General features: G+C 33.0%; 1 long non-coding RNA gene across 1 annotated transcript in view; it reads left to right on the top strand.

The window, feature by feature from the left end:
- The window catches only part of LOC112625445, a 55,371-nt gene that overhangs the window by 19,603 nt on the left and 20,904 nt on the right, over positions 1-14,864 (top strand). The window contains exon 3 of the long non-coding RNA XR_003119594.1: positions 3,653-3,700. This is a non-coding gene — a long non-coding RNA (uncharacterized LOC112625445). The remainder of the gene's footprint in view (positions 1-3,652; positions 3,701-14,864) is intronic.

The following is a 14,864-nucleotide window of genomic DNA, read 5'->3' as shown; positions in this document are numbered from 1 at the left end:
TGTCAGTCTTGTTATGTTTCTTTGATATTTCACTCTTTCAGATAATTAGAGAATGATAGTGGAAGCAACATTATGCTTCACTTATGAAAGCTCTACAGAGTCTTTATATAACACCAGGGCATTCACCTCACAATCAGGTAATTAGTAATTGAATTATGATTTAACTATAGAGAATTAGCCACAATGCCTGTAGAAGGAAGTTTCACTTTCTCTACTTCCACCAAGCCCCGCCACTACATCAACCCACTTTCCTGTATCTGCACCCCTATATTATGTCCCTTTATACTCAGCAGGGTTTTCCCTGGAAGCCCCATTTAATATTTCAACATTGTTCCTCAGACCTAACATGTGATAGCTTCCTTCTCTGCTTTAATTTTTTCTATTTATTACAATATGCATATTATATATTTTATTGTGTATTTTGCTTTGCTTCTTATCTAGCTTCCCAGAAGCTGTTTTTGTCTATTGGTTATATAGTACTTAGATCTATTCTTGACACAGATACTTGAATTATTTTCCTTTTTTTTTTTTTTTTTTTTTTTAATTTTGGAGACTTTAGGTCTTCGCTTATTTCTGGACAATCTCAGCTAAGATTATTTTGTGCATCTCTTCTCCATTTTCTTCTGTTTTTACTTGGTACTGCTATTAGGCATGTTTAACCTTCTTAAACTATTCTTCATGTATTTCTTCAAGTAAACATTTATTAAAAGCATAACATACATATAGAAAATTGCACAAGTAACTATAATTTAATGAATTTTCAAAAAATGAACACTGCTATGTAACCAACACCCTATCAAAAACAAAGTGTCACCAGTCCTCCAAAATGCTCTTACGTTCCCACACCCAGTCACAACTGCCCATATGCACTTCTGAGCCTGCAACAGCCACAAGAAACTTGACTTCTAATACTATTATTAGATCACCATTGCCTAATATTGAACTTTAGATAAATGGAATCACATAGAGAATTTCCTCTTGAGTCTGGTTTCGTTCATCCAACATTATGCTTGTAATATGGATCCGTGTGGTTGCATATAACATTCATGCTCAGTTCTCCTCTTCATTCCATTTTATAAATACACCACAATGTATTTTATCCACTCTACTTCTGACGACCATTTCTGGGTTGTTTCCAATTCTAGCTATTAAAAATAGTGCTTCTATCCATCATTGCACATGCCTTTTGGTGCACATATCTACACATTCCATTTTGTTATATACCCAAAAGAGAGTAACTGTTGGGTCATAAATTATTCATATATTTAGTTTTACAGAATCTACCAAGTAGAGCATATGAGAGTTTCCTTTTTCCCCACGTCTTTTCCAACATTTGGTTCATTCTCTCTCTCTCTCTCTTTCTACATTTTAGCCATGCTAACGGGAATAAAGTAGTATAACACTGTTATGGGCAGAATGTTTGTTCTTCACCCAAAATTCGTATGTTGAAATCCTACCTCTTGCAATCTGATGTTACTAGGAGGTGGTAACTTTGGGAGGTAATTAGATCATGAAGGTCGAGCCCTCAGGAATGGGATAAGTGCCCTTATATGAAGAGGCCAGAGGGCTAGCTAGCTTTCTTTTCATCATGTGAGAAAACAAGAAGTCAGCAGTCTGCAACCCAGAAGAGGGCCCTTACCAGAACCCAACCATGCTGGCATAGTGATCTCAGATTTCCAGCCTCCAAAACTGTGAGAGAAAAAGAATTCTGTTGTTTATAATCCACTCAGTCTTTGGTATTCTGTTACAGCAGCCCAAACTGACTAACAAAGACACTGTAGTTTTAATTTATCACTTATAATGAAGTTGAGAACATTTTCATATGTTGACTTGTCATTTGCATATCCTCTTTTCTTTTTAATGTGCCTGTTCAAGTCTTTGTCCATTTTTATTGACTATCTGCCTCTTTTAAATCTATTTTTAGAAGTTCATTTCTAAATTCATTTCTAGATATCTGTAATTAGATATCTTCACTTTTCTCTGTGTCATGCTCTTCCATTCATTTTAATGGTATCTTTTAATCAATAGATGCTCTTTATTTAATGTCATCCAATATATCATCTTTGTATTATTAGCATTTTTTATGTCCTCTTGAAGTACCTGACTAACAACCTCATGAAGATAGTCTCCTACTTCTTCTTTTCTAGAATCTTGATTTTTTTTTTTCATTCTTAGATCAACAATACATCTGGAATCAATTTTGTATGTAGTATAAGATAGCACTCAAGATTCTTTTTATCCCATATGGAAACCCAGTTGAATAAGCACTGGTTATTGATAAGACCAATTTTCCATTGTCCTACATATCTATGGCTCTATTTGTTACTTGTGCTCTTCTCTCTCATTTGTCTCTTTATTTTTATGTCAATGTCATATTACCTAACTTATAGTAGTTTTATATAAATCTTAATATTTGGTATGTAAATCCTCTAGGCTATTTTCTTATTCATAATTGCTTTCATGATCAAATTCTATATAAATTTTCATATAAATTTTTAAACCAGCATGTCAATTTTCACACACACATACAATCCGCTGATATTTTTAATTGGGATTACATTGAATTTATTTAAAGGTTAATTTTTGAAAAACTAGCATCCATAAAATATTGAATGTATAATCATAATACCTTCTTCTATTTATTGATGTAATTCCTAGTTTTGGTCAATAATTTTTTGTAGTTGTCAGTTTAGAGGTCTTGTGCATCTTTTGTTAGATTTTTGGTATTCTTTTTTATATCATTGGCATGAAATTTTTAATTTTTATTTTCCAATAATTTGTTGCTGATAGCTATAAATTTTAATTTATTTTTGTTCACCGACTGTGCTAAACTCATTTATTTTCATATAACTTACCTGCAGATTATTTTGGACTCTTAAATTTCAAAATGTGTTATCAACAGATGTTTGCAATTTTATTTCTTCCTTATTGTATGGACGAAGACCTCCAGTATAGAATTGAATAGCAGTGGTTATAACTAGCATTCCTGTTGACTTCCCAGTCACAGGCAGAAAAAGCTTTCAATAATTCACCATTATAATTTTTAAAAATTTCTTTATCTGATTATATATTTCCTTATATTTCTTTGTTAATTGTTGTTTACAATGAGCATAAATTTTATTCTTTTATTTCTGAATCTATTAAGATGATCACATAATTTTTCACCATTACTCTATATGCAAATGTGGTAAATTATAATTTTTTCATGTTTTATTTTTGTTAACCTTGTTCTTCTGAAATATTTTCCAGCTTTCAAGCAGTCTTTTACATTTTTCATCTCTTTATCTTTTTGAATTGTACTGTAACTGATACCTCACATTTACCTTTACTTCTTTGCTCAGTTGTGCCCAGTCACTACATTTTTTTTATTTAACTGAATTTATACACATTTATATATAAATTCCAGATGTTTTATTAGCTTTTAATAAACATTTTATTTAGGTATAGCTTTAGGTTTATAGAAAAGTAGTAGCAAGGATATTAGAGAGTTTCTGTATGTACCATACCACTTTCTCGTATTGTGTTTTTGTTGTTTGCTTTTTGTTTTTTGTTTTTTTTGTTTTGTTTTGTTTTTGAGAAGTAGTTTCACTCTTGCCACTTAGGGTGGAGTGCAATGGTGTGATCTCGACTCACTGCGACGTCTTCCTCTCAGGTCCAAGTGATTCTCCTGCGTCAGCCTCCCAAATAGCTGGGATTAGAGGTGTGTGCCACCATGCCTGGCTAATTTTTGTATTTTCAGTAAAGATGGCGTTTCACCATGTTGGCCAAGCTGGTCTTGAACTCCTGACCTCAGGTGATTTGCCTGCCTTGGCCTCCCAAAGTGGCAGGATTATAGGCATGAGCCACTACACTTGGCCTCTCCTATTGTTATTATCTTACATTAGTATATTTGTTATCATTAATGAATCAATATTGATACATTACTGTTTAGTAACACCATATGTTTTTTCAGATTTCCTTAGTATTCATCTAATGTTCTTTTTCTATTCTGAGATCCCATCTTGATACCATATTACATTTAGTAGATCAGGTCTTTCTGTGACTTTATACTGCACTCCTTTCCATTGCTGTGTAGTATTCCATTACACAGATGTACTAAAATTTGATTTTCCATTCACCTACTGAACAACATGTTGGTTTCTTCAAGTCTATGGCAATTTTGCATAAAGTTTTGTAAATATTTGCATGAAGGTTTTTATATGGACATGAGTTTTCTAGTCAGTTGGATAAACACCTAAGAACACAGTCATTGGATTGTACAGTAAAGATACATTTAGCTCTGTAAGAAATTTTATACAAAGTTTGTGAAATATGTGGGGGAAAAACATAAAAATGCAACACAACAGTAAAAAATGACACAAATAAAAGTATGCAGTATAACAAAAACTTATATAGCATTTACATTGCATTAGGTATTATAAGTAATCTAGAGTTGACTTAATACTTTGGAAGATGCCAAACTATCTTCCAAACTAGTAGTGGTGCCACTGTTCATGCTGGAATTAATTCTGTTATAGTCAGTGTTATTCTTCAACCTCACCAGCAATTCACCCAGTTCTGTCACCCAGGCTGGAGTGCAGTGGTGTGATCTTGGCTCACTAAAACCTCTTCCTCCTGGGTTTAAGCGATTCTCTTACCTCAGCCTCCCACGTAGCTGAAATTACAGGTGCACACCACCATACCCGGCTAATTTTTGTATTTTTAGTAGACACAGGTTTCCCAGGCTGGTCTCCAACTCCTGACCTCAGGTGATCTGCCTGCCTTGGCCTCCCAAATGTTCCTTATATTTTTACATGCTTATTTACCCTATCACTGGTACTTGCCTGGTACATGTCACCATATAATAGTGGGGATAAATAGTGGGTGAATTGAATTATTATTTATCAGAATATTTGCAAGAAATCTAAATGTATTCTTGCATAGGTATATATCAACAGTCATAAAAGATCGTATTTATGTCCACTCAATTATAGTACTCAACACATGCACCCTTAAAAAAAGTCATTATTTTTTTCTGTGCCTCTGTTTTCTTCAGTTGGAATAGTTTCAGAATTGTATTAGGTTAAGTTCTTTCCCCCAGAGAGTAGAATTTTATTTTGGAAAAGGTTACAGTCTTACTTCATAATGCTTACTCCTCTCTCCTTTGAAGGAACGTTTCCAGGATTCACGCTACAAGAACTTGTGGGTGAGCTACTAGAGAGGAAGCATGTGAATATGTGGGTTAGAAAGTCTGGAGCTTTCTAATTCCCAAGCTAGTTCTGGATCAGCCTCCAGCAATTTGTCAAAATTACCATTGTATTCCTCCCAGTTGATGGATCCAGTGGTTTCAACTCCTGATCTCATTTGCTGTATCAATCTCCATTTGTCTCTGTTCAGATTTCAAAATCATGGCTGTTACTGCAACTTGTTTTTAGATGGGTCCAAGTGAAGTCATTATTTTTCATTTTGTCCAGATTTTTCTTATTGTAAAGACAAGAGTGATGACTTTCAAGCTCTTTATATATTACAGCTGAATCCAGAAGTCTATTTGGATATTTGAAAAATATATCTGTTCTTTGTGTATATATGCTTTCCCGATTATTCATTCTGTGTTCTATTATATCATTTGTTTAATCATATTAATCATGTATTTCATAATCTCTTATCAGATTCTTTTATCATGTACAGTCTTCTCTTGTATCCATAGGGGATTGGTTGCAGGAACCCCAGTGGATACCAAAATCCTCAGATGCTCAGGTTCTTGATATAAAATGGCATCATATGAGCATATAACCTATGCAAATCCTCTCATATACTTTAAATCATCTCTAGATTACTTATAATACCTAATACAATGTGAATGCTACATAAATGGTTATTATACTGTATATTTTATTTGTATCATTTTTTCTGTTGAATTGTACTTTTTGGTGTTTTTCTCCAATATTTTTGATCCGTGGTTGGTTAAATCTGTGGATAAGGAACCCACAGAAACAGGAGGTCCACTGTAATGTTCTCGAGTATATTAAATCTCCTGTTGTTTACATGTGTTTATTCTTCCTCACAGTGGTTTGTAACTTTTTGGTTGTTGTTGTTGTTAACTCATTTTCAGAGTTTAGGAAAGAAAAATTTGTTCAAAACCAAAAATAGCCCTACAGAGAAGTTTTGTGTTTGTTTCTATAAGATTCCAGGGTTTTAAATAAATCCTTTCTATCTATGTATTATAACACCAAAAGGTAATATAGAGTATATCCATGCCTATGATTTACTCAAGCCCATCATTTGAATTTTTCCTGTTCCAAATATCCAGCCACATCCAACTCGTAGCACCAAGGCCACAGAGGCTATTTGTCTGAGATAGAAATGTTTGTGTTTATACAGCCTTAATGAGTGTGTAATTAATAGAAGTTAGGATACATCTGCATCAGTTTTGTTTCTGAATATCTAGATATGCCCTAATCACTTAACTTTTAGTGATAATGGTTAAGATGAGTATGTTTTCTTGAACTATACTGTCTACATTTAGAGTCAAGCACTGCCTCTTAATAGTTTTGTGAATGGGGCTAGGTACTCAGCTTCCTTTTCCATTAATGGGAATGAGCAGTTCTTAGAAGAGGGCTTGGGACATAGCAACTGATCAACACTTGTTAGTTATCTGTGGCATTTACTAATATCCTATTTCTACTTCTTTCTGTGGATGTTGTGTTTATTTTTCATATAAAAGTTTTAACTTTTTAGATGACTAAGTCTATTACATTTTTTTTTTGTGAGTTTCTTCCATCGTTTATGGTTATATTATTCACACCTTCACAGAGTTTATCAAAATCATCCAAAACGTAAGTAAACATAGCAGAAATGTAAGAACAAAAAAATAAGTCATTTGAATAAGTTGGTAAATTAATGAATATTAGAAAAAGAAACTAGTGATCTTTCTCCATGTCATTTCAGAAACCTGGATCATAGATTATTGGAAGCCATATATCATGCATTCAAGTGTGAAATAGGATTACCTATAAGTTGAGAAATAGTTATAGAGTTTGTTAAAGATATTTGCAATAGACTTTCTAGTACCTAAGCTACTATAGTCAAAACCGAGAAATGTGTGAAGAAAAAAAATAGTTAACATTTTAGTGACATTTTTAAAAAGTTCACAACATTCAAAAGAAATACTATAGCTGAGAAATGGAAAATGACTAAGTTATCTCCAGTATCTGAAAAAGGTCACAAGAATTGCATAGCCACTGAATTTAACCCTATCTTCTGGGGAAGCCTTAACCAGACATTACTTTGACATTATTACAATCAAAATCTGATTATATTTAAAACCTTACTAAATGAACATTTTTCATTTTCATGGCAATTATAAAAGAGGTTTATCATTTCATAAATTAAAATGTTAAAAGTATATGATTTTAATTTGATGATTTTAATATTTAAATTAGGTAAAAAAGCATATAAATTCTTAATCATATATTACCATAATCAAATACTCTTCTTCCTTTATTCATATAGAAAAAAAAATCCCAAGCATCATCATTCAATACTAATGGCAAGAGTAAAACAGAATAACCAGATGATGATTTACCAAACGAAGTTTTCAACTTTAAAATAAATTACATATATAATGAGTTCAAGAATTCATTTTACATTCATACAGTATTCATGTTATATGAACCACAAGGCATATTAATAATAAAGTGATTTTTAAAACCTATTAAAAAGAAACCAGTCTGTTAACTGACTATACTCAAAATGGAAATGGAGAAAACACCATTATGAGAAAGTAGGCAAACAGGCTAAAAAGTTTAGATTGTTTTGTTGATTGGATCAGGAGATAAATGCAAATGCAGAGTAGGCTAATGAAAAATAATTAGATAGAGAGCAAGGAACACTGCCAGGAACTCTATAAGTCATCTCATAGTTTGAGTAAGAATATGGCTGATAAGAGTTTTTAAAGCTGCTTTTCCTTTTTTTTTTTAAAAAAAGATGGCATAGGACTCTACCTACTGCATTAAGAATGGATTTGCTCCTAGGTAAGGTACTTATGTGGCATAATACATAGACTGTAGAGAATAAACATTATATTATCTCTAAGAGAGTAAGTTGATAGGAAAAAGAGAGGCATTAGCATGTTTAAAGATTTTGATACATATCCTTATAAAGATTAATCCAGTGATTAAATTATACTTTAACATTCCATCATTAATTTCTTGTTTAAACAACAAAAACTAAAAGAAAAGCTTCTATATCTAGATTAAAGTTTATAAGACTCTAAGAGATTAGTTAGTACACAAAATATTTGTCAAACTTTTTTTCCAGTGTAATGGTTTCTTCAAAAATCTGTGACAGTGACAAACTTGTATATTACATTTTACTAGTCTTTGAAAGCGATGACGGAAAGTTATTTCTTTGGGTTTTAAAAATCCATATCTCTGCCCAACCAAGTTTGTTTCTTTTTTAATTAATCAAAAATAAGCACATTCTTTTCTGATTGACCATCAAGAAGAAAGGAAAACTCTAGTGCCTTCTGTGCTATCTGAAAATGAGCTTAATTGCACAGATTGCTGTAACTGATGTCACCTAAATGGGAGCTCCCTACAAGCATCAGTCATCTCCTTTTGTGCTTTATTCCATTTTCTTTCTCACATTCCTAAATGTATTGCATGCACTACCATATAAAGCTCTGTATCTGGCACCTTTGATTTTCAGAAGAAAAGGTACTTAAAAGTGGTAATAACCAGTCCGAGCAGCTTTTCTGGAGGTGGTCATGGTAAATAGAATCCCTGGACTATTAAATTTTTCCTATGCTCTATAAACACTATAGAACAGCAAATCAACTCCCTTCCAGTTCAGATGAATCCTATTTCCTTCCCCTAGTCAGATAAAATTCTTCCATGTGTCAAATAGCCTCATAGTGATTTGGCCTATGCAGTGGAACGGGAAAACGAAGAAAAAGATATCTGAGAAAAGCAGTTTTATTTAGTCAGGCTACTTTAAGGTTTCTCACAGATAACTAAGAAACACGAGCTCTCCCACCTTGACCATCTGGCTTCTCTTTCCACACAGATGTAAAAACTACAACAGAACCAAATTAAAAACCACATACAACCAAAGTTTACTGCCTTCAAAATATTATAGTATGCTGGTCTATACAATTGAATTAGCTGTAACTTTTCTATGAAATATGGATGAGAAAAACAAAGGTTGGTAATACTCTCACAATCTGGAAGCGTTTTGTTTTAAACTCAGGCAAACATGTGCCATCATGATGTTCGGGTAGTGCTATTAAAATCCACCTGTTTATTGGCTAAAGGGAATGCTCAGTTTTCTAAAATAACAACCCAATGACATCTATAACTTTTTAAAAAATGCATGTTAATATATTAAAGAACTGAGTTCATGCTAAATAATTTGGATTTGAAATAACCGTAGTCATCTCTACTTTTGTGAAATAAAATGAACCAAAACCAGAAATGAAGGAATATTGATCAAGCTAATCTGTAACAGCTGGAAGAAAATGTTGAGGATTGGCTTGACAGAAACATTGGGTTGCCCCATTATGAATGGTAGTAATGCAGAAGAAGGAACCAAATACAACTGGTAGGATGTTGCCACGAGAGAAAGTACAGTGAGAGCACAGAATCAGAGAGGAAGATATTAGATTTGGTTCTGGACATTCTGAGTGTAATATGTCTGAGGGATGCTAGGATAAGGAAGAGAGCGGCAGTTGTACATTTGAATCTAAGATTCATGAGATATAAAATTAGTTGTTTCTGACCCAAGACCTCAAGGAAGACAAAAACCAGAGACCCAAGCAAAACCAAGTAGAAAGACCAAGCTCATAGAGCCAAAAAGGGAATCTGAAGAAATGCCACAGTAAGACACAGACACAGAAACTAAAACATAGAGGCAGAAATCTCCATGTCAAGAAGTCAAAAAGGCAAGTGGGAGCATGTGGGCCAAAAAAAGGTTTTGTTTTATGTGCAGGTTAGGACATAGTGAGAGAATGACTGGAGAGAGTATAAAGGACCAGTAACCAAATGAACAGACAAAGAGATTTTAATTTGAGCATGTCTTATTTCTAGGAGCTATGTGTATATAAAGAAATAGAAATTTACATGACTAAAAAATATCCTTCTGTAACAATGAATCCTAGTGAAACCACTGCATATGACGAGCTATGATTGTAGATGGTTTATGCTTATTTGCATCTTATAAAATAAAATGAAAGTCAGATTCAGGACAATTATTTTCTGATTTTTAATACCAGCCTTCTCCCTCAGGAGAGAGAGAATTAACAATAAAATAAAGTAAGGAGGCATTGAGATTAGAGAAATATGATAGATGAATCCTCTTAATGAGACTCAGGTGATTTTAAAACACAGTTGACAGACTGAGACTGGAGGAACATTTGCCTTTCTGGTTTGTACTACATTTTCAAATATTTTCACTAAACATTTTCTGTGTTTTATAGTGTGGGGGTAAAAATTATTTTGCAAGGAAGAATTTGGTACAGTATATATTTTTCCTAAAATACATTATATTATCTTTCAACATATATTATATAACATGCAATCTTTAATATATAGTAGTCCCCCTTCATCTGCAGGGAATATGTTTCAAGACCCCTAGTGGATGTCTGAAATCTTGGATGACACCAAACACTGTATATACTATGTTGTTGTTGTTTTTACACACATTCTTATGATAAAGTTTAACTCATAAATTAGGCACAATAAAAAATTAACAACAATAATAAAACAATTATAACAAAATACTATAATAAAAATTATATGAATGTGGTCTTTCTCTTTCCCTCAATATATCTTTTTGTACTGTACTCACAATTCTGGTTATAATGTGAGATGATAAAATACAATGAGATGAGATGAAATGAGGTGAATGACTGACACAGGCATTGTGATGAGATGAAGTGAGGTGAATGACATAAGCATTGTGATGGGTGAAGTGAGGTGAATGACATAGGCATTGCACCGTAGCAGTAGGCTACTATTGACTTTCTGATGATATGTCAGATTGAGGGTCATCTGCTTCGGGTAATCCTGGATCATCAAGCAATGACAATATCGATGGTTGGGTATTAGGAGCAGTGTCGATGTCAATGTCAGTGACTAATAAGTAGGTAGTGTATACAGCTAGATACACTGGACAAAGGGATGATTGACATCCTGGGCAGAATGGAGCAGGGCAGCCTGAGATTTCATCACACTACTCAGAATGGCAATTTAAAACTTACTAATTATTTATTTTTGGAATGTAGCACTTAGTATATTTGGATCACAGTTTACTGTGGGTAAGTAACTAAAACTGCAGAAACTGAAACCACAGACAAGGGGTGGGCAGCTACTATACTTGATTTGTGGTGAAACATGCATCTTTATAAATTTGTTACATATTATTATGTCATGTACAATATATTGATTATCACAGAGTTTAAACCGTGTCAGTTATCTGAGTAAATGTCTCCTGACCACAATCTCTAGTTGAAACAATAAAAATAGTCATATTCATATTATTAGAATAATATGCTATTGCTAATATTTCAGTGTTTTGCAAATAATCTTAGAATACTTTAACTGAAGTGATTCTTGTATATGGTATACATTTTATCTGCAGCAAAATACCAAAATACTTCTCTGGAGATCCATAGATATTCTGAAAAGGTGCCTCAGGGACCATCTTAGGGGAGGAACTAAATAGAAGTGGCAAAAAAGATCAGCACTCAACTTTCTCCTAGAAAAGCTGCAATTGTGTGTTCATCCCATTGGCTTCTTATTCCAAAATTCATTTTAACACAATGTTTTAATGTTGGGAAAAATAAAACTTAATATTCCAAGAAGAGGTTTATATCAGTTAAGGATTAATATTATAAACACAATATGAATGGAATTTGAAAAAAACATTTTCTGAGTGTTTATAGATTTATCTGAGTAATGCTATCCCTTCAGTTTCACATGACTCAAAAACAAATTTTTACACAGCAGGTACATCTCAATGGTAAATAAATCTTTTTCTTTCTTTCAAATTCACAAATTAGTTTTAAATATACATCACACAAAATCACATGAAGGCTGATTTACTTGAGAACATTTATGTGTATATTGAGTGTAAATAGTATTTTGTAAGAAGCTTATAAGTCACTCCTCCATCCTAACAACAACAAGAAAAATAAAAAATCAATAACTTTTTTTAGTTTCATCAGAGAATTGAAGTCACAGGACAAACCACTGCCCAGAAAACTGAAGGGATAAATAGAAACAGAGAAATGCAACTTAGTGGGGCAGAAATTCATTCTGAAATTTCCGTGGGAACCAGTGCTACGGTAGGACAATCTGTAATTGATGAATTGCTGGAGGCTCAGTGTGGACAAGTCTAAGAGATAAAAACTCCAGGGAGACGCAGTCCATGGGCATCCCCCAACTTGGGTGAGTTTCACCTCCAGGAGCTTGCCTTGGTTCTCATAGTGAATATTGGAGAAACATCTAGTGCTTTCAGCAGGGAAAGGGGAAAAGGAACCATTTTAAAACATGTGAGAGTATTCTGTTCTTAGCAGGGCCTGCTCTCAGGAAGAAAATATGTCCATACAAAACCTGCACACAGATGTTTATAGCAGCTGTGTTCATAATTGCCAAAACCTGAAAGCAACCAAGATGTCTTTCAGTAGATAAACTAATTATTAATTATTTTATTACCTAATTATTAACTGTGGTACATACAGATAATAGAATACTATTCAACAAGAAAATGAAATGGGCTATCAAGCCATGAAAAGACATGGAGGAGCCCTAAATGCATGTTACTAAGTGAAAGAAGTCAAATGTTGAGGCTACGTGTGATTCAACCTATATGGCATTCTGGAAAAGATAAAACTATGGAGACAATAAAAGGATCATTGGTCCCAGAGGTTAGGGAGGAAGGAGGTGGAGAACAGAGGGTTTTTTTGATCACTGAAACTATTTTATACAACAATGGTGGATACATGTCATTATACATTTGTCAAAACCCATAGAATGTACACCAAGAGTGAACCCTAATGTAAACTTTGGACTTTAGATGATAATGTTGTTGTCTCAGTGCAGGTTTATTGATTATAACAAATGTACTACTATGGTCTAGGATGTTGATTGAACGGTTGTCTTTTTGTGGGAACTGGAGTTTATGGGAACTCTCCATACATTTTGTTCAATTTTTCTGTGAACATAAAATTGCTCTAGAAAACAAAATATGTTAACAACAACAACAAAAAAGACCAGAAGAGAGTAAAAATGTTGGCTTTCTTGCATTTTCCATTCCATTTTTTAAAGCAACGATCATGGCTGAAATGAAAACACAAAAAAGTGGTAACTGTGGAGGTTGGGGGGCGGATAGTAAGCATTCCTGTGGGATGGTCGTTTTATCTCTAATATTGCTTAGAATTGCCAGCTCATGGTGGTAATACTCCAACTGACTTTTAGTGGCTTTGAACATGATTTTAAGTTTTTCTACAATATACTCACTTATTGCTTGCATGAACAGCAAATTTTCCATACTATCCCTTGGTATATATCAGGGACAAGGAAGATGGTTACAGAGAAGGAGAAGGTTTAGCCAGAATCCTTTATGACTTTTAGAGAGAAAAGCCTATATTAATGTCAGTACTTTCTTTTTAATTTCTTTTATTGAATTTTTATAAAATTATAAAAAAGAATGCTCACTGGAACCAGTAGAAAAAAACCCCACAGAGCTGTATTTTTAAAAGTTAATAAACCACCAACTCTCCTCAAATACAAAATTCTTACCTAGCAGGTAGCAAATAACTTTCTGTGTAGGTTCACCCATACTTTTCTCTTACTAAAACAAATATACACATAAAGATTTAACTTACATAAATATATGGCATTATGTAGTATGTATAATTCTTTAATATGCTTGTTTACTTAGTGATATATATGGTTCTCTACAAGTTAATTCATATAGGATAAATTCATTCTCTTAATTAATTTATTCATTCAATTAGCATTTTTTTGTTAAAAATATACTACTGTAATTTATTCAAATCTTGCCAATGGATAAGAGGGTTTTGTTTATAAAATATTGAATAAACATCTTTGAAAACAGATCCTCATATATAATTTAATTATTAGAGATAGTTTCTAAAACATAGATTTTGCTGGAGGCAAATAAATAGTTTTTCCAAAAAGACTTTAGCACTTAATGTTTTCATTCTTTAATTTGCCTAACTTTTGTTGAAAACAGTATATAATTGTTTTGATTACTATTTCTCTACTAAATAATTTAAATTTCTTATGTTTATAGTCCATTTACCCTTTCTCCATAATGAACTGTATATTTGTATATTAGGTATTTCTTAGAAATCTTCACTCTTTAACTACAATGTGTATTGTATACAATGTTTATAAAAAATTTTCACTTATTCTAACATATATGCATATATGTTATATAGAACACATATATGCATATGCATATATGTAAAATATGTATGTATTATATATGTACCATATAGTATATATGTTATATTCCATATAATATTGTATACTGCATATTACATATGTATGGTTGATATGTGTGTACAGGTCCTACATGGGTTTTCTTTTCATTATTCCATAAAATTCATCTCCTGTCATACTATCCCCCTTGTTCACACTGCTTCACTGTTATTGCTCTGCTCTCCCCTAACATACCATGAATACTTTGACCTCAGAGCTTTGCACTTGTTGATCTTGTTGAACAGAGGCTTTTTCTTCAGACTGCTGCCTGGAATGACCCTTGACTGCTTAGATGCCTCTCCTGAAAGGTAGTCTTCACAGAGACTTTCCCTGGCCGCTTACCTAAAAGGCCAGCCAACCACCACCATCAGGCTCATT

The sequence above is a fragment of the Theropithecus gelada genome, chromosome 5, assembly GCF_003255815.1.
Source record: "Theropithecus gelada isolate Dixy chromosome 5, Tgel_1.0, whole genome shotgun sequence".
NCBI classification, from domain to species: Eukaryota; Metazoa; Chordata; class Mammalia; order Primates; family Cercopithecidae; genus Theropithecus; species Theropithecus gelada.
The sequence above is the reverse complement of the archived record's forward strand: the minus strand, read 5'-3'. Positions and strand labels throughout refer to the sequence as shown.